At 39.3% G+C, this 20247-nt stretch overlaps 2 long non-coding RNA genes across 3 annotated transcripts in view; both read left to right on the top strand.

Moving 5' to 3' along the window:
- Positions 1-20247, top strand: part of LOC124789277 — a 117857-nt gene that overhangs the window by 44283 nt on the left and 53327 nt on the right. The window lies entirely within an intron of this gene.
- LOC124789276 lies at positions 1728-20221 on the top strand. The gene is made up of 2 exons (XR_007016098.1): positions 1728-1949; positions 19886-20221. It is a non-coding gene; the product is annotated as an uncharacterized LOC124789276 (long non-coding RNA).

Here is a 20247-nt window from a genome sequence, read left to right as displayed (position 1 = left end):
ATCGACGCCAGTGCCTTTGCTAACAGCACGACATCGCCTGCAGAGTCTGTACTGGACTCATGACCATATCGATTGGTCACTAGACGACTGGAAAACCGTATTCTGGCCAGATGAGTCCCGACTTCAATTAGTAGGAGCTGATGGTAGGGTTGGAGTGTGACGCAGACACCACAAAGTCATGGACCCAAGTTACCAAGAAGGCACTGTGCAAGATGGTGGTGGCTCCATAAAGGTGTGGGCTGTGTTTACATGAAGTAGACTGGGCATTCTGGTCCAACTGAACCAATCATTGAGTGGAATAGTTATGTTCGGCTACTTCGAGACCATTTGCAGTCATTTATGGACTTTGTTTCGTAGCAACGATGGAATTCTTGTGGATGACAATGAGTCAAGTCGCCGGGCCACAACTGTTCACGATTGGTTAGAAGAATATTCGGACAATTAGAGCGAATGATTTGGCCACCCATATTGCGGGACTTGAATCCCATCGAACATTTATGAGACGTAATCGAGAGGTCAGTTCGTGCACAATATCATGTGCCACCAACGCTTTCGCAATTATAGACGGGTATAGAGGGAACATTGCTCAAAATTTACGCAGGGGCTTTCAACATTTTGTTGAGTCCACGCCACATCGAGGTGCTTCAGTACGCTGGGGCAAATGGATGTCCGACACAATATTAGGAGTTATCTCATAAATTTTGTCACCTCAGTGCATACCTTCAGCCGCAGTGCCGTCACCGCATGTGGTGTCATTCATGCATTAGCATGGGGTTGTGTAGACCTTCAAGACTGAAGCTATTTTGACACTTCTTACTTTAGCACTCCATTTATTTCGTTAAGGACCCTATTGATCCTCCTAAGTTTTGTTGGATAGCGGGAAGCAGTAATGGAAGTAACCTCCTCCAGCAATGTCTCTTCACAGTGATAGCTGTATGTCAGTATCCACATTTACGCATATGAAGTACGCACAAGAAAGAAGTCAGCAGTTACAGGATATAAACACAAAACTATTTTCGTCTGTGGTATAAGACTATCAAATATCCTCACCACAATAATAAACAGTTTGAAACTGATACATTGTGAACAGGGGTAGCTACAACAACAGTTTATGGTAATAAACAAAATTGACGAAATAAATCTCGGATGAAAAGCTTTGTATGAGTGTGCAAAGGACACAATATTTCGGCAATCGACAATACAATACATCAGCACACCTGATGATGGCAACGTGGTCGATTGCCGAAATATTGTGTCCTTTGCACACTCATGCCAGGCTGTTCACCCGAGATTTATTTCGTCATAAAATACGCCTGGAAAAATTGAAGAATCAGAAACAAAATTGTTGCCTTATGTGATAGCTAAAGCTATTGCTAATATTTTTCTTTTATTCCTTGAATTCTTTGAGTTATGATATATGCACGCATAATCGACTCTGTGGCTCTGATAGTAGGTCTCAAAGGAAAAGTTGCAGTGTTCGATGGCAATATGCCAGAGTATTGCTTAAAGATATGTACGTATCTCTAAGTAGAAGGCGGGCAGACGGTTACCAAATAAGAAAAGTTTTTCGTCTACAGCAAGGCAGATAACTGTAAGGATGGAAATGGCAAAACGCAGCGATGTGCACACATAGAACATTTGAAGGTCGGTTATGATAATGTAATTCCTCGTCGGACACTGACTCTGTCCTTGTCTTTATCTGCCTGGTATAAGTAGCGAATGCGGTGCTGTTGCGCCAGTAGATTTCTCTTGGCGAGAAGAGTACAATGAGGAAATACCGTCTTCTGTTGGCTGTGTTGCTTATGGCGCTTATGGTGACTATTTTCTCGGTGTCTGCTACCCAAGAGGCAATGAATGTGATTGAGCCAAGCGTGGCTATTATTAAAGTGGTTGCCAGGTGTCCGGATGGCACAGTCCAAGTTGGCGTCTCCTGTCGAAAAGCACTAAAGGTTGGTACTGATTCTGTCAACGTAGCCGCCTAATTCACGTTTAATTGTCATATTGTGCACCAGCGAAATACGAGAAACGGTGTCTTTTGTGGTTCATTGACGGCAATCCTTATGAGGGCCTGTGTACGTTAGACAACTCGGAGATCTCACGTTTTTAATTTTAAATTCTGTTCATAATCAAAAAGTGACTCGTACTATATCAGCGTGGGGTAGAGTGTTCTCTCCTCGGATGGATTCAGTTTCTTTTCTGGGACTTGTCTTTGGAAAAAGGAAGGTACTTAAAGAAGGAGGATCAAGGGATCCTTAACGAAAAAAATTGGGTGATAACGACTGAAATGTCAAAATAGCTTTAGTCTTAAACATCCACACAATCCAATACTGAGGCGTGGATGACGTTTTTCAGTATTTACTTTGAATTAACAGTTCCGCTGTGACAAATTAAAATGGTTCTCATGTAGAAGGATGGCTAGGGTGGTACCAAGAGTTATAAAGTAAGGCTAAAATTGAGCCATTTAGCTACGTTTTCGGAAGGCCAACCGATGTCAAGTTAGCAAAGTGCTGTAATTGATAGGCACCACATAATTTGCCGTAATTGTGACGGACGACGCGCTATTCAAGTGTCCGTAACTGAGGAACTAAACGTCTGAAAAACGATGCGACCGCAACGTCAGCCAAGTAATTATTATTTTTAGAAAGCAGCAATTTGACTCACCTGCCACTGGAACTGGGCTTGAGCAATGTGACTACAAGCCTGCGCAAAAGTAAACATGGCGTGAGAAGCGAGCACCCGAGCAAAAGAGAAACTAAATAAAGTTCAAAGTGATGAAAATGTTAATAAGCAGGTGAAGTTAACGGCACGTGCACGAAAGATGAACACCCCATAAAAACATAGTGGACCTGGTCCAACTGAACTAGAGAAAGTATAAAAAAACCTGAGGTAAAACCAATAAAATCAATAAACACAAAACTTATACCTGTAACATCTAATGTCAAACCAGCGCACTATTCAGGACGGATAAGAAAGTCCGATGAATAACTGCTGTAATTTCAGCAAAGAAGCAATTGTGACAACAAAAACACAGGCCAGAAGCCTTAAAAATGTAAACATAAACTAAAGTACGTAATGTGCTAAATAAACCACTGGATCAACAATTAAAATATTTAAAATAATAAATACCAGTAAGAATAATGCCTAAACGACACCATAAAAGGTGCTAATGATTTAATCTAAAACCCACATGGCAGCAGGACCAAAAATTAAAAAAAAAAAAAAAATATGCGATGAGGAACCAAACCCGTACGCACGCAACCAGATATTAAACGGCCAACAAACGGAAGACAAAGAACACTAGGAACATCAACCGTGCTGGGACTACGGAAAAACGCGACAAGAGCATATTAGCAAAAAAATTAATTGGCTATTGCAAACACTGCAAAAAATTACTCAAAATATTTTTATGTTTAAATTCTAGCTGTTCGTTCAGAGCAATGCCAGTGCTGCTTGTTCCAGCTTAGGAAATCTCTCTCTTCTAGAATTTTCAGGGTCAAGCCTTTGCAGTATATTTGCCATATTGAAAGATCGTCGACGATATCGCCCAGCCTGCGAGCATTAAGTGCAAGATGCATAGATAATGCACATTTAGGTTTACTCACATTGCGGTGCTTCTTAAACCTAGTGTAAAAACGTCTACTAGTTTATCCTACGAACGTACATTCATGTTGGGGACACTTAATACACTAAATTCCCGTTTTGTTAAATTATCATGTTACACAGTAAGAAACTGAAGATAGAACCTGTTGCACTAAAAAGTCGACAAACTAGCTTTCAGTAAATCCTAGTCAGCCTCACCCACGATCGAATTAAAAATTCTTAGAACTTCAGACTAATAATTTTAGTAATATTATGTCACTGAATCATTAACTTAGTGTCTCTCTGTTTCGATCGTTGCAAAATATTAAGGCTGTCTACAAAAGAAGTAAGCCTTAGCGGTATCCAGAAGATTTGATAATGACAAAGCATCAGAATACTAAGTTAAACTAAACTGCAAACAACGGGATTGATATTCACCTGCAGAATAGAAATTCTTGTTAACAAAGGCAGGAATCTGATTTAATTGAAAGTGAAGGTAATGAGATGTAACAGAAGGATTACGGCAGCAACTGTAAACGAGACGACCCCGTAGCATCGTACATTTTGTAGTGACTGTTCTACAGGGTGCGGCAGGTAAGATAGCTGATCGAAATCAAAATTTAATCTTAAGGACGCAATTCAAGATCGAAATATAGTTCGATACCAGAACTTTACAGCATTAATAATGCGAACAGTTTGGTTTCTTTGGTATCCAGTTATTACGCACAGTCACAGTTGAAGAATACTTTCACCATAACAACCTCTTAATTAACTGCATCACTACGGGTTGATCTGTTTGGAGCTGAGAGGCAGAAAGTAAAGCAGATGTCGATCAATACAAATGAGAAAGTAGACTCTTTGGTGCAGAATATTAGACGGTGCTGGGCAAAGCTTTCGATACTGATTTATATCTCGGAGATAGATCTATGTGATGTATGAACTATCACATTTGATGAGAGTTATATGAACATAACTATCAGATTTTATTTCTTGTTAAAAATGTCGCCCTCACTTTAGTCCGTGGCTTGCGCTATTGTAATTGGTCAATGTTACTTATAATCCGTCTTGATTGCAAAATGTTTATTCATATGACCGGCTTCAGTTCCTCTGGAACCATCTTCAGATCTGATATTTCAGTTACAGGAGTAACCCGTTCAAATACAGCAACTTTCACATGCAGCATGTGAAAGTTGATGTATTTGCACGGGTTACTCCTGTAACCGAAATATCAGATCTGAAGATGGTTCCAGAGGAACCGAAACCGGTCATATGAATAAACATTTTGCAGTCAAGACGGATTATAAGTAAAACTGTAAAATCACTGATTGCGGCTATCCTATCAGACATTATGTCTGTTTTTGCAAAAACTGGTGACTGCTTAAGTGTAATCTGTAGCTTGATAAACTGTCCAATTCATTGCATTTTAATATGTTATCTTTAGAAAAGACGTTATGAGACGAGCAAAAACAAAAATGAAGCAGAGGTAAAGGAGTATAGTCAAAAGGAATGAGGCAATGCTGAGGGAATTAGGTAAGAAAATGAGGCACTAAAAACAGTACGTAAGTTTTCAAATTTTGGCAGCAAAGTAATAGTTGATGGACGAATTGGAGAGACTGTAAAATACAGATTGGTAACAATATGAAAGGGACTTCAGAAGAGGACAAATTTGTTAACATCGATTAAAAACTTAAATGTTAACAAGTCTGTTATGAAAGCATTTGTTTTTAGTGTATTCCTGTACGGCGGTGAAACGCTGGAAATAAACAGTTCAGACAAGAAGAGAATAAAGGCTTTTGAAATGTGTTGCTAGAGAAGAACGTTGAAGCTTAGATGAATAGATCTAATAACTAATGAGGAAGTACAGAACCGTATTTGGGAAAGAAGTTTGTGGGGCAATGTGACTAAAAGAAGGAATCCATTGAGAGGACGCATCCTGAGTCACCAAGGAATGTTCAGTTTGGTAATGGCTCGAATACAGTAAACAAGTTCATAATAGATGTCGGTTGCAGCAGTTATGCAGAGATGAAGGGATGAAGAGATTGCACAGGGGAGTCTAGCGTGAAGCTGTATCAAACCAGTCTTCGGACTGGCGACCATAACAACAAGAACGAGAACAGCAGCTTGAACGATGAACCCACCTCAAATATTCATTCTACTATCGCGTCATATTCTGGTTGTAGACCTTCATTCATCAGTAGATAAAGTGAAGATACCATTTATTTTGTATGATTTCGATTCTACATCAGATATCACCGTAACGAGAACATCCTATTTTAACTGCTAGGGCCAAAATCTAAAGTGCGCCAAGCTTGTTAATAGGTATATAGGTTCAATGTTTATCCTCCAAAATTTAAGATCACAAATAGAATATCTGATGATCTCAGACGACCAGAGTTCTTGGGAGAATGTTTAATTAGGTGCATTTGTGTAAAAAGTAGTATCGTTGGTAAAGCCTCTGAAACGTGATGGGCTCCACTCAGAAATATAGTATCCATGTCAACCTTTCTTCTATGTCTTCTTCTCTGAGAGTGTAGCACGTAGATGGTTCAAATGGCTCTGAGCACTATGGGACTCAACTTCTGAGGTCATCTGTCCCCTAGAACTTAGAACAACTTAAACCTATCGAACATAAGGACATCACACACATCCATGCCCGAGGCAGGATTCGAACCTACGACCGTAGCGATCGCGCGGATCCAGACTGAAGCGCCTAGAACCGCTCGGCCACCCCGGCCGGCTAGCACGTAGAGACACAGAGAGCAACTAGAGGCGATGAAATAAAAACGACGTAACGTCATGTGGTATCTCGATCAGAATGACCTGCTACATGCCGACCAACATGATTTCGGAAAACATTGGTCATGTGAAAGTGTACTAGTACTGTACTTCTTTTGCATCACGAAAGCCGTGGGTCAAGGCAGTCAGACATGTGCAGTAAGTACTGATTTCCAAAAAGCGTTTGACCATGACCACATGAACGCATAGACACAATAGCACGATCATGTTGAAATTATATTTTGACTGGACTGAGGATTTCTTAGTGGAGACGATGCAACATGTTTTTCTCGATGGAAAGGGTTTGTATGTTAATGACTTGCTAGCCAATATTAATAATAACGTGAGAGTTTTTGCAGGTGATGCAGTTGTCTTGAATGAAACAATATCTCGAGAAAAAGCTGCACAAAGATCCAGTCAGATCTCTATAAAAGTTCAGAATAGTGCAAAGTTTGGGTAACTGATCTTAATGTTCAGAAATGTAATATTGTGCACTTCACAAACGAAGAACTTAGTATACTAGCCGCAATTTTATTGAGACACGGTTTGAATCAGCCAACTCATACAAATACCTGGGTGTAACAACTTGTGGGGACACGAAATGGAATGATTACATTGCTCAGTAGTGCTTGAAGCAAATGGCAGACTTCGGTTTATTGGTAGTATACTGGTAAATGCAATCAAGTGTACAGACTACTTAAACTCGTGTGGGAGCCACAACAAACAGGAATGGCAAGGATTATAAAGAAGGGCAGCACAATTGGTGACTGGTTTGCTTGAGAACTAAGGAATATGACTTGGCGTCAAGTATCCGACAAAACACTACTTCCCAAGAAACAATATTAAACGTGAAATCTACGGACATAACTTCCTTAGAGTCCACCAAGACACTATAAAACTAATTACGGAGCGCAAATGACAATTAAGCGATTATGCTTCCCAAGCATTGCAAAGCAAATGCCCTGCATATGGAAAGGGAACGGGTATAGCTCTAGATTTATGATTCAAATTGGGAGTACCATAACCACGCATTTCACAGTAGCTTTAAACGAATGCATTTAGATGTACAATAAAATGTCAATCTTTGAATGACATTCAGATAGACTATCCGCCTACTACAGGAAAGTATTAGGATAATAATTCTTGTATGATACAGAGTTTGAATCTGTCGCAGTGTGTAACTTTACTATTTAGATTGGAACTTATTTTTCTTTGATTTGCATTACTTTAAGTAACTGAAATAATTTATTTTATGATTATTATACAGCTAGTTAGGCTCTCATTGCAAAATGGATACCATATTTCGGGTATTGTGTGCGTTTGATCCAGACGTGTCTTACTATGTCGTCAGAAAAATGTGCAGAGCGATTAAAGCAACAAATGCAGGATAAGAACTGTCGTCCGAAAACTTGAACTACTACCCTAAAACACTTTTAAAAGATATGGAGAATCTCCTAAACTAAGCAGTCTGTATTTCGTTTTTCGCGAGGAGTTGCATATTACGTTTTACAAACGTAAGTAATGTTGGATGAGGAGTTGGTAGGTGTCACAAACTGATTGGAAGAAGATTAAGCTACAAGCATATTGCCTCCATCGTGAGAAATTGTTGATATCGTGAGAACAATATGAAAGAGATGATCCTGGGTAATGAGAGTTTCCACAGTGATTTCTCTCTCAATAAGCTGAACAAATATTCTGGAAAATCAATAATGCGCTGAACAGTAGCTTGCGGAGAGTATATTTAGAATTATATGTAAAGCATATTAGCAGAGGCAATACCACAGTAAAGACATGATGTAACCTCTCCGCACGAAATATTGTTAAATAAAAATGCAAAATGGTGCCTAGTGTAACCTCCTCATACAAAAATTAATGAATGAAAATTGACCATGAACCCACAATAATATTAATTAAATAATGAACCACGAACCAAATGTAACCTCTCAACAGAAATAATAATATCTGGTAAATTTTATAAGGGCAAGCAGCGCTGACCTTCGGCCCTGTATTCTGAATAAAAAAGCACAAAATTCTTACCTCAATGAAAACTGCATCTATATCTGCTCTTCTTTACCTTCAACAACAATACTCATCGTCCAGAGTCCTGACCAGAGTCGCGAGCAGAGCACACAGCCGACGAATGCCGACTCCCGCTCACTACAACCGTCCACTCGCTACTGTATCCGACCGACTGCTACTGCAGACTAGCACTGTCCACTCGCGCAGTCAAGTGCAGACTCGCGACAAGCAACAACTAACAATAAACTACTCTCTGGTCAGAGATTCTGTCATGCCTCGCCCATCGCCGGCGAAGCATACACCTTACAATGACCTTGAGGTTAACCTGCTTGATTTGTAAAATGAGTTGCATGGCTCACTTGGAAATGGGCCAGAAACTGGAAACTGTTAACGAAACTGTTGTTGTTGTGGTCTTCAGTCCAGAGACTGGTTTGATGCAGCTCTCCACGCTACTCTATCCTGTGCAAGCTTCTTCATCTTCCAGTACCTACTGCAGCCCACATCCTTCTGAATCTGTTTAGTGTATTCATCTCTTGTTCTCCCTCTACGATTTTTACCCTCCACGCTGCCCTCCATTACTAAATCGGTGATCCGTTGATCCCTCAGAATAGGCAAGTTGTGCCACAAATTTCTCCTCTCTCCAATTCTATTCAATACCTCCTCATTAGTTATGTGATACCCATCTAATCTTCTGCATTCTTCTGTAGCACCACATTTCTTGTCTAAACTATTTATCGTCCATCCAAAGCTACACTCCACACAAATACTTTCAGAAACGACTTCCTGACACTTAAATCTATACTCGATGTTAACAAATTTCTCTTCTTCAGAAATTCTTTCCTTTCCATTGCCAGTCTACATTTTATATCCTCTCTACTTCGAGCATCATCAGTTATCTTGCTCCCCAAATAGCAAAACTTCTTTACTACTTTAAGCGTCTCATTTCCTAATCTAATTCCCACAGCATCACCCAATTTAATTCGACTACATTCCATTATCTTTTTTTTATTCTGTTGATGTTCATCTTATATCCCCCTTTCAAAACACTGTCCATTCCATTCAGCTGCTGTTCAAGGTCCTTTGCTATCTCTGACAGAATTACAATGTCATCGGCGAACCTCAAAGTTTTTGTTTCTTCTCCGAATTTTTCTTTTGTTTCCTTTACTGCTTGCTCAATATACAGATTGAATAACATTGGGGATAGGCTACAACCCTGTCTCACTCCTTTCCCAACCTCGGCTTCCCTTTAATGCCCCTCGACTCTTATAACCTCCAACTGGTTTCTGTACAAATTGTAAATAGCGTTTCGCTCACTGCATTTTACCAATGCCACCTTCAGAATTTGAAAGAGAGTATTCCATTCAACATTGTCAAAAGCTGTCTCTAAGTCTACAAATCCTAGAAACGTAGGTTTGCCTTTCCTTAATCTATTTTCTAAGATAAGTCGTAGGGTCAGTATTGCCTCACGTGTTCCAACATTTCTAAGGAATCCAAACTGATCTTCCCCGTGGTCGGCTTCTACCAGTTTTTCCATTCATCCGTAAAGAATTCGTGTTAGTATTTTGCAGCCGTGGCTTATTAAACTAATGGTTCGGTAATTTTCATATCTGTCAACACCTGCTTTCTTTGGGACTGGAATTATTATATTCTTCTTGAAGTCTGAGGGTATTCCGCCTGTCTCATATATCTAGCTCACTAGATGGTAGTCATAATGGAATGTTGTCTACTCCCGGGGCCTTGTTTCGATTTAGTTCTTTCAGTGTTCTGTCAAACTCTTCACGCAGTATCATATCTCCTATTTCATCTTCATTTACATTTTCTTCCATTTCTATAATATTGTTCTCAAGAACATCGCCCTTGTATAGACTCTCTATATACTCCTTCCACCTTTCTGCTTTCCCTTCTTTGCTTAGAACTGGGTTTCCATCTGAGCTCTTGATATTCATACAAGTGGTTCTCTTTTCTGCAAAGGTCGCTTTAATTTTCCTGTAGGCAGTATCTATCTTACCCCTAGTGATATGCGCGTCTACATCCTTACATTTGTCCTCTAGCCGTCCCTGCTTAGCCATTTAAGCGAAGCCTGTATCACACTCAGCAGTAACAACTGCAGTCCTGACAATGATAGACAAAGTGATACCATGTGATAAAACAGTGTCAGAGAACTCTATATGTACAGACTACGTTTCAACTTTCAAATTCACTCATGCCTCCTACATATTTAATATTAGGCCTATACTTCAGTTTGAGATCTACGTAGTGTTATTTTTTCACGGGATAATATTTTCTTACTTTTCACAACTGAGTTCATTACACACGCCTTGTAAAAAAGAAGGTGAAACACCCGGAACTTGGAAGACAATTTAACTGCGTAATAGTACATACTATCGAAGCGTATGTATATTTTTACAGTTGCAATTTCCTGAGACAGGTAGAACGTCCACCAGAATGCATCAGTGTAATGCGTATTCAGTGCTGTTACCAGGCCTGGTAGGGTACATTTACAGGTACATATATACTCCGCTAGCAACCAAACGGTGTGTGGCGGAGAGCACTATTCGCGCCAAAGTCATATTTCTTAACCCCCTTCCCCCACCCGCATCCCCGCCCCCCCTCTCGTTCCTTGCTCTGTTCCACTCGCGGGTCACGCGAGGAAAAACCACTGTCTTAACGCCTCAGTACGAGCTCTAATTTCCCTTTTCTTTGAATAGTGATCATTGCGCGTTATGAAAGTTGGTGGTAATAATGTATGCTCTACATCATCGGAGAAGATCGGATTTCGGAAATTAGTGAGCAGCCCCTTCCGTTTAGCGCGTCCTCTATCTGCAAGTTTGAAGTGGGACACAATTGCATGGCCATGTAAAAGGTTTCAAGGAACAACAATAAAAGAAAAACGAAAAAGGAAAAATATATAAAAACGAAAACCTATAAAATGACAGTAATATTAACCAACACTAGGAATATAATAGGCTAATAGAAGAAAATGCCTTTTTTAATGTATCGTTGTTAATATATTTAAATAAATATATATATGGTTACAAAAAAAAAAGGTTCGGTTCCCGGCTGGGGCTGAGATTTTCTCCGCTCAGGGACTGAGTATTGTGTTGTCCTAATCATCATCATTTCATCCCCATCGCCGCGCAAGTCGCCGAAGTGGCGTCAAACCGAAAGACTTGCACCTGGCGAACGGTCTACCCGACGGAAGGCCCTATTCACACGACATTTACAGTTTTACTTAGCATAACACAAACGGCTCTGGTTGTAGTTGTGCCGTGATCTGGAAGCATAGACTGCTGACTAGTGGTGTCGCCTACGTTCAGCGAATACTCGGGATCGCCATCGGAGGAGCGTGTGGCAGTACGTGGGGAGAGCGTTACTCCTGGAGTCGTGGTGTAGTAGGCCATCGGTTTAACTTCAGGTGAAGTCTGGCAGTGACTGACGGAAGTCTGGCAGCACAGTGGCACGCCTCAGACGTCCTGTGTCATCATGTGTGACTCTGAAGCATCAATATGCTGGTGTCATATTTCGACAGGACAATGGCCGTCTACACATTGAATGTGTCTCTAAAAACTGTCAGGGCAATGATGAGGTACCCTCATGGCCAGCCGGATCCCTAGGTCTGTTCCCAGTATGACATCACTGGCAGCAGCACGGACGTCAACTTCAACCCAGTGCCAGCATCCAGGATATCTAGGACCAATTACAGCATTTTTGGGACAGCTTGGCCCAGGAAAGAACACAACGGCTAATTACATTTTCTCCAACCGAATTAGAGAATTCTGAGCTCAAGCCATAAAATTCCCTCTCAACCAGTGAAGTTTCGCTTAGTTTCCTCCGACATTTCTGGATGCTGTAATCATCTTGTAACACGTAATGGCAGCGATAACTCCACCTACGTTTTGAGTAATCGAAAAACTGCATTACCACACGAACACAGGCAAAGAAGTAAGCCCATTTACTTCGCTAACAAAACAGGAAAACATAACACAACTTCAAAACTATGACGTTGTATATTGTGTAGCATAACAGCTACCAAAACAAGAGGACAATAATACAATGTAAGTTAAAAATAAAAATAGAACCTACTGATGATAGCACAAAAGTGCTGAAACATGTATGGGTGAAACAAAAGAAAAAAGGTCTCTTGCATAAGGCGGAACTCCTCATCCCATTTTCTGGATGCTTCTTTTTTGTAGTGAGACAGTGTATTTACCATTTGAAGTTTTTTTCTGATGTCGATATCGATAATGACATACTTTCAATATTTGATGTTCTAGTACAATGTAGAGAATTAAGTTTCATTAATAATTATACACTGTCAAACAAAGTCCTTTCACACCAAATCCAGATTGATTTTTATGTAGAAATATATTTTTATGTGTGATGCAGCTATTATGTGGTTGAGATGAATTTCAAACCGTCTTTGGAAGTCCAGTGACCTGTTCGACAGTTGTTGCTGAATTTTCCGCCTGTTTGCATGATGCGATTGAAAGCTACGATTACAAGACTGTAGCACGCTCAGTGCTGCTAGTAGTGTGAGAAACAATCGCGAAAGCTTTTATAATTCGACCTGCTTGAAAACAAGTCACTAAAGGATGTGGCTTGAAGTGACAAGTGCAGACCTGTAGTGATGAGCCAAAACATTACGGCCACGGCCCAACACGAGACTGAATACGGCCTGCAGACACTGAGAGCATGTGACCCAGTAACGAATGTATACGTGTGTAGAAGAGACGGATGAGCTATCATTTTAGTAATCATGCGAAGAGCAAATAAGGAAATCCACTGACTTCGACAGAGGGCAGGTTCTTATGACTCGGAGTCTGAGAACGAGCATCTCAGAAATTGCGGATTCGGTCGACTGTTCGTGTGCTACTGTTGCGAGTACCTCTGCGTAGTGGCTGAAGCACGGTAAAAACGGAAATAAACAGTAATGCACTGGATATTCGCGCCTCAACGTAGGCTTGCCCTCCCAGTAAAGTAGGACAGGTGGCGATCAGTGGAAGAACTGACGAGAGAACTGGTAAAAGGTCAAGTGTTACGGAGCACACCTTCCAGCGCACATGGTCGGGTATGGGTCTTGGCAGCGAACGGCACCTATATTTTCTCATTTTGAGCCAATAACATCGTTAGTTACGACTGAAGTGGGCAGGGGATAGTTAATTTTGGCCTGTGGATGAATGGAAATCACTCCCCCAGTTGGATGAATTACATTTTATGTTACACCAGGTCGATGGTCGTGTCTGGATACGGAGTCATACAGGTAAACTGGTGCTCAATACCTGTGCCACACGGCTGATGCAAGCTGGAGGGAGCAGTATTATGCTATGGAGGACATTCACCTGGACGTCTTAGAACCTATGGTAGTAAGAGGGAGCACCATGACAGCTGAGGACTACTACGTGCACAGTGTTGTCGAACAACTTCGTCCCTTCATGCTCGATGCCTTCCTCATATACGATGGCATCTTCCAGCAGGATAAATGCCACAGCCACAAGGCCATCTCCACGCCCGCAAAGCACAGTCCCGTAATTTGCGGGAACTGTCTGAGCTGTGTGTACACATCTGTTACCACACGCATCTGGAAACGTACCAAGGACTTAACGAATCTGTCCCAAGCAGAATCGCTGCGGTATTGCTTTAAAAAGGTGGATAAATATGCTATTACACTCAGGGAAAATAGATTCCAAGAGCCATAATTTTATTACGTAATTTTATTTAGCTACCAGATTCAGTGCCTGATTCTTCATGCTCCCATACAAATCGATAAAATCCTCAAGCTAACAACAGAAAACGAATCTGTTATGCAACACCGATTGTCATTACGTGAAATATATTCACCATATATACATGGATTAGTACAAAATATGAAAGGAGACCACAATAACGTGTGGTTAAAATAAAAATCTTGGCATACAGATTGCTCACTGAACTGTTATGTGCCCATTAGCTGTGTTAACAAAAGTCGCTATAACAAAATACAACAATAACGTATTATTACGAAATACAGTGAAATTTGCTATAGTGTAGTAATTAGAAAAGCCTCCATTGAAAATTACGCTGAGTCATTTCGTGCAAACAATCGTATCCCATTGACTGGTCATACTGTAACGAAAAGTCTTCAAGACAGAGACTCTGACTCGAACTGAAAATACTGAAAAATAAGAAAACGAAATAATGAACGAAAAAAATATGATAAAGGGAGAACGATAATTGCTGTACTGGAGGACTGTAAGAACCGTTAAAAAGAATAGAAAACCAGAAATGGCAACCATGCATTTAGATCAAAGTAAAAGCCTGGATCAAAAACTCAATATTTTTTTGCTTGTTGTATGTAGCTATATATAACATGTCCCATTATTCGAGAGTCATATCCATTAAAAACCAGTTTTAAAGTAATGTAATTAGTGAGCTCTAAAATTTGGTCAAAACTTATAGAAAGTATCACTACATAATGTAATATGAGAATTTTTGTAATAAGAAACCCTGTCAATCGTTTTAAGCTGTACTAGCACAGAATGAAATAGTTTACGAAGAAAATAGGCATTTTAGATGAATATGAACTGATCCACAACAGAACATGAGTGACTGAACAAAGAACCAAGAGAGACTGATAATATTAATGAGACAGGATGTGAATCAATATCTGTCAAACCACAGAAACGCTGCTTATGTGTGGAATATGAGACAAGACAGTAAGACAATAAGAGAAACGTTGAAAGCCAGAAGAGATTATTAGAATGTAAATTTTTCAATATTTATGTTTCGAGAGAGATTTTCTGTCTTCATGACAGTACGACCACTGTATGTGATATCACTGTCTGTACAAGAATTAGCGTAGTTTTCAATGAAGGCCTTTCTAATTACTTCTGTATAGTAACGTTTACCGTATTTCGTAGAATTATGTTAGTGTTGTTTTTGTTTTAATGATTTTTGTTAATGACTACGTGACAATTCAGTGACCAATATTTGTATGCCATTCTTTTTGTTTTAAAATCTTGAGATTTTTGATGCCTCTTTTTATATTTTATTCTAATGCATGTGCATGGTGAATTTATTGCATATAATGATAATTGATGTTGCATAATATATTCCTTTTCTGTTGTTAGTTTGATGATTTTGTCGATTTGTACAGAGGCCTGAAGGTGATGCCCACGACTCACCGAAACTGATAGCTAAACAAAAATATTAAATAAAATTACGACTGTTGGTACCCATTTTCTTTAAGTCTAGGATCAGTCACAGTCCCATTCTTACTTACTTATACCGGCCACATAAACCACAGTTGGTCCTTGGCCTCACTCAGTCCAGCCTTCCACACTTTCCTCTCATCTGCATCTACATCTGCCCGGACCCAGAACCTGCATGTCTCCCATGGTATTATCCTTCCATCTCATTCTCGGTTGTCCCAGTGGTCTCTTTCCTTCTCCATCCATTAAAGCCGTTATTATAGTGTTCTCCCCTCTCCTCCTCACATTTCCGTACCATCTTAGGCTCTTAATTTTTACATTCTCTACGACGTCAGGCGGGGTGTATCATTGTCTGCGTTCTCTGTTTTTCCTTATTATCCACTTTCAGTGGTATATACAGTTTTCTCTGTACTTTATTTTCAAAAGTGTTTTCATTGTCGGAGTCCATGTCTCACTTGCACAAGACGCTATTGGCTTGATGATGGTCTGATATATTCGTATTTTTGCCTGCCTTGATAGTAACTTCGAACTTATGATGTTGTGCATAGCCCTAGACATATTTCCCCAGCTTGAATTCTTAATACTATCTCTTGTTCTATAATGTTTTATGGTTGATGTTGACACTGAGGTATGTGAATGTGTCTGTCTTCTGTATTGTTAGATTTCCGATTTTTAGATGGTTTGGTCCTAAACGAACTCTTCTTCCTACTACCATGAACTTTGTTTTACTTTCAATTATAGTTAGACCTACTTTCTTACCCTCTTCCATTAGCACAGTCTCCATTTTCTCCAGTTCTTCCATGTTCTTTCCTATCAGCACAATATCATCCGCAAAAGTCAGGACATTTATCTTTTTTGCTATGGTGACTCCTGCACTTTCACATGTTTTTCTCCTCAGGGTGTTGTTGAGGGTCAAATTAAACAGGGTTTATGATATAATATCTCCCTGTCCCACTCCTATTTTTACTTCAAATACTTCTGAGAACTCCCCCTGTACTTACACATCAGCTTTTCAGGTATCCCATATTCTGCCGTTAGCCTTCACATTTCCTCTCTTACTATGCTGTCATATGCTTTGTTGAAATCTATAAACAGGCAAAAGGTATCATGATTGTGCCTCCAGTTCTTATCTAATATTTGTCTTAGTGTGAATATTTGGCCGATTGTTGATTTGGTTCTTCTGACCCCTGCTTGTGCTGTGTCTAATATTTCCTGAATGTTTGGGTTGAGAATGTTTAGTATAATTCTTGATATTACTTTATAGAATGTGCATAGGAGAGATATCCCTCTGTAGTTCTGTGTCAGCATTTTGTCTCCTTGCTTGTATATGGGATATACAACAGCAGTTTTCCATTCTCCGGCTTTATTTCCTTTCTCCATACCTCTTTTATCAGTTTTGCCAACCATTCATGCATCTTCTCTCCCCCTTCTTTGATGAGCTCTGCTGATGTCATGTCTATTCCAGAGGCCTTCCCATTTTTTAGCCTTTTTATTGCCTCCTTCACCTCCATCAGAGTTGGTTCTTCGACTAATGGTCGTACATTCTGATGTTTTCTCCCTTGTTTTCATTGTTGCAGGTATCTACCGGGTTGTTCACCAGTTCTTTGAAGTATTTGCTCCAGTTCTCTAAATTTCCTTCATTCGTAGTGATCAATTTTCCATTCTCATCCCTCATTATCACAGCCTTAGCTCTGTACTCTTTTCAATAGCTATGCTCTTTTCTCTCGCCTTATTATACTATTCTTTCTCTAGTGGCTTTCCTGTATGTTGTTTGGTTTTCATGGTTGTTATTGTTCATCATTCCTTCTGGCTCTCTTCCTGTCCTGTACTGCTTTCCTACAAGTTTCATTAAACCATGATTTGCGCTTTATATTGCTATTATTATTATCTCCTAGTAGTTCATGCGCTGTCTCCATCATATATGTTGTTATCTTCTTCCATTTTGTGTTGATGTCTTCATCTTCTTTCTATTGTTGTCATTCTTTAATTCAGTGAATTTATTTTTAATGTTGATCTTAATCTGTTTATTCACCTCCTCCTCTTTTTGCCTACTCACATCTACTCTTTGGTTTCTTTTACCACTGTTGTTCTTACTTGGTGGTTTTAGTAATGATTGTTTCATCTTTATTACCGCAAGAGAATGGTCTGATCCTATTCATTGTCCTAACATCTCTTTCTCCTAACATCTCTTATTGGTATTTTATGTTTTTTCTCTATCAAAACATGGTCTATTTGGTTCGTAGTTAATCCATCCGGTGAGGTCCATGTTGCTTTATGATGTCTTTATGGGGGAATGATGTATTTGCTATTTTCATGTATCTAGCTGTGGCGAAGTTGACAAGTCTTATACCATTATCATTTTATTCAGTGTGAAGACCGAACATGCCTTTATAAGGTTGGCATTGCTGTTCTTGTCCTATTTTGGCATTTAAGTCTCTCAGCAAAGTTTCGATGTCCTATTGTGGTAATTTGGAGTACATCTGGTCTAAGGTGTCAGAATTCATTTTTATGTCTTCCTCCTTGTCCTCAGTTGCGGCATGGACAATTATTAATGAGATATATCTATATTTGCGTTTGATTCTGATGTATCATATTTTTTTCATTGACATTTTCTAGTGTCATCACATTGGCCATTGTTTTATTATGGCACATTTTATCTACACAAAATGGTATTACAGAAACTTCAATACATTATTACGTTTGATTGATCAGTGTATGTTCTATAAAGATGTAGTACTATGCCCTATATACTGAAAGTGATGCGATATGTGTATTGCGCAAATATCAAGAATGCTGAAGTAATGGTCACATTAACTTTTAAAACTTGTTGAAATTTTGTTTACTATTAATATTAGCGTGAATAATATCAACTGTTTCATCAAACGTGTATTGTCTCTTATGGGTCCTGACTGAGTGCAGCGTTAATCCATGGCGAGGAGCGTGAAAGGAAGAAGGATTAGGAGCGAATATGGTGGTAAAGTGTTTGAGGTAGCACACATGTTCGTGCCTGTCTCCATATTTTCGATGCTCGTTCGATAAAACTTCTACACACGGATTTCTGTTCGCTGTTTTCTACTCAATACGTAGGGAGCAATGACAGTAATGCTAAATACCCTAATCAGAAACTAGCTAATATCCATAAATGAAATTACTATCCACTTTAGAACTTCAATTTACTCTGTAACCAGTTATTATTTCATAGTTTATATTACGTGTAGCAAGGAAATATCAGCCTATTCGTTTACAGAGTGAGATGTACGGAACTGCTCTGGGAGGAGTAAGAGAAAAATCTGTCAGGTTGTAGGAATACTACACAATGGGTTATGGCACTAATCAGATGGAAATAGGTTAGATATATGAGGCGAGCTGAAAGTAATGCCTCCAATTTTTAAATGAAACAAAGGTTATTAATGTTCTACATCTTTATTCTTCAAATGTACTTATTTGTTTCTCAACATAGTCAGCCTGAAAACGAACACATTTCTCCAAACGAGAGACCAATTTGTTGATAGCGTCACTGTAGAATGTTTGACTTTGTTGACTAAGCGAAGTGAATTCTTCGAAGGTGTTTTCTAAGTTTTGAAAAGAGGTGAAAATCGGATAGATCAAAGTCGAGATTGACTGTAGGATGATCGGTGACAGTGAAATCAAGGCGCCAGATTTTTGCTGATGTCGCAGCGCTCGCGTGCGGTCTGGCATTGTAATACTGAAGAAGAGGGTGCACCATGTGTAGATGAACTTTTGGAATTAGAAGTTCAATTACAGCACGCTCTTACTGATGCACCGACATACCAGTAGTTACTTTACACACAGTAATGTCACACGCAACAATTCGACACCCTCTAGCACCAGAGTTCTGCAGATATGAAGAGATGAAAAACGAAGGTATATAATGTTAATAACGTTTGCTTTATTTAAAAAGCTGTAAGAGTATTCAGTAAATTCGGAGGTGTTACACACAGAATTTGTTTTAGAATGCAGTGTGAAAGGTGTCTTCTAATGTGGCCCATTTATGTGACATACAAAATATAATTAAGTTGCTCCACAACATTTCGGGAGAACTGCCGGATGTCTGCAACGTTCTGCCACAATATTTCGGTGCAGTTTTCTGGCCATCTTCAGGCGAAGTTGTATAATTAAATTGTATAATCCGTGTCACTTCCATAATGCAATGTTTTGACAGTTAGGAAATAAGGATTATGCCTCAGCCAGTCTCGAGGTACGTGTTATGTCTTTATTTCAGTGTGAGTGAAATGGAGCAGCTGTATTTTTTCTGTCTGCCAAGAAGAATTACCAACAAAATATTACTCTCTTTTCTCTTACAGGTGGAAACTTCATAGGATGTCATCAATAAAGAAAATTACGAGATGGAGGTCTGTTATAAAATTCAGAAAAGAAAACCATGTACATTAATAAAGACCATTGTTCTGACGACTACTTAGTGGAAAAAGATCGTTGTACACGAAGCAGTTTGAAGAAGATTTTGGAATGACGTTATTTCAATGTATCTTGTAAAATTTTTAACACAGTCTTTAGGAGAGATAACCATACATGTTTTCATATCATACGAACAATTCACTGATGGCAATGTAAAAATGTATTTCTATTAGGTATTTTCATTTTGCTGTTTTTAAGAGCTAAAATAACAGATTTTAAAAATATTTTTGTCATTACTTGCCTTCTATTC

Source organism: Schistocerca piceifrons, chromosome 3, assembly GCF_021461385.2.
Source record: "Schistocerca piceifrons isolate TAMUIC-IGC-003096 chromosome 3, iqSchPice1.1, whole genome shotgun sequence".
NCBI lineage: Eukaryota > Metazoa > Arthropoda > Insecta > Orthoptera > Acrididae > Schistocerca > Schistocerca piceifrons.
This window is presented reverse-complemented; position numbering and strand designations above follow the sequence as displayed.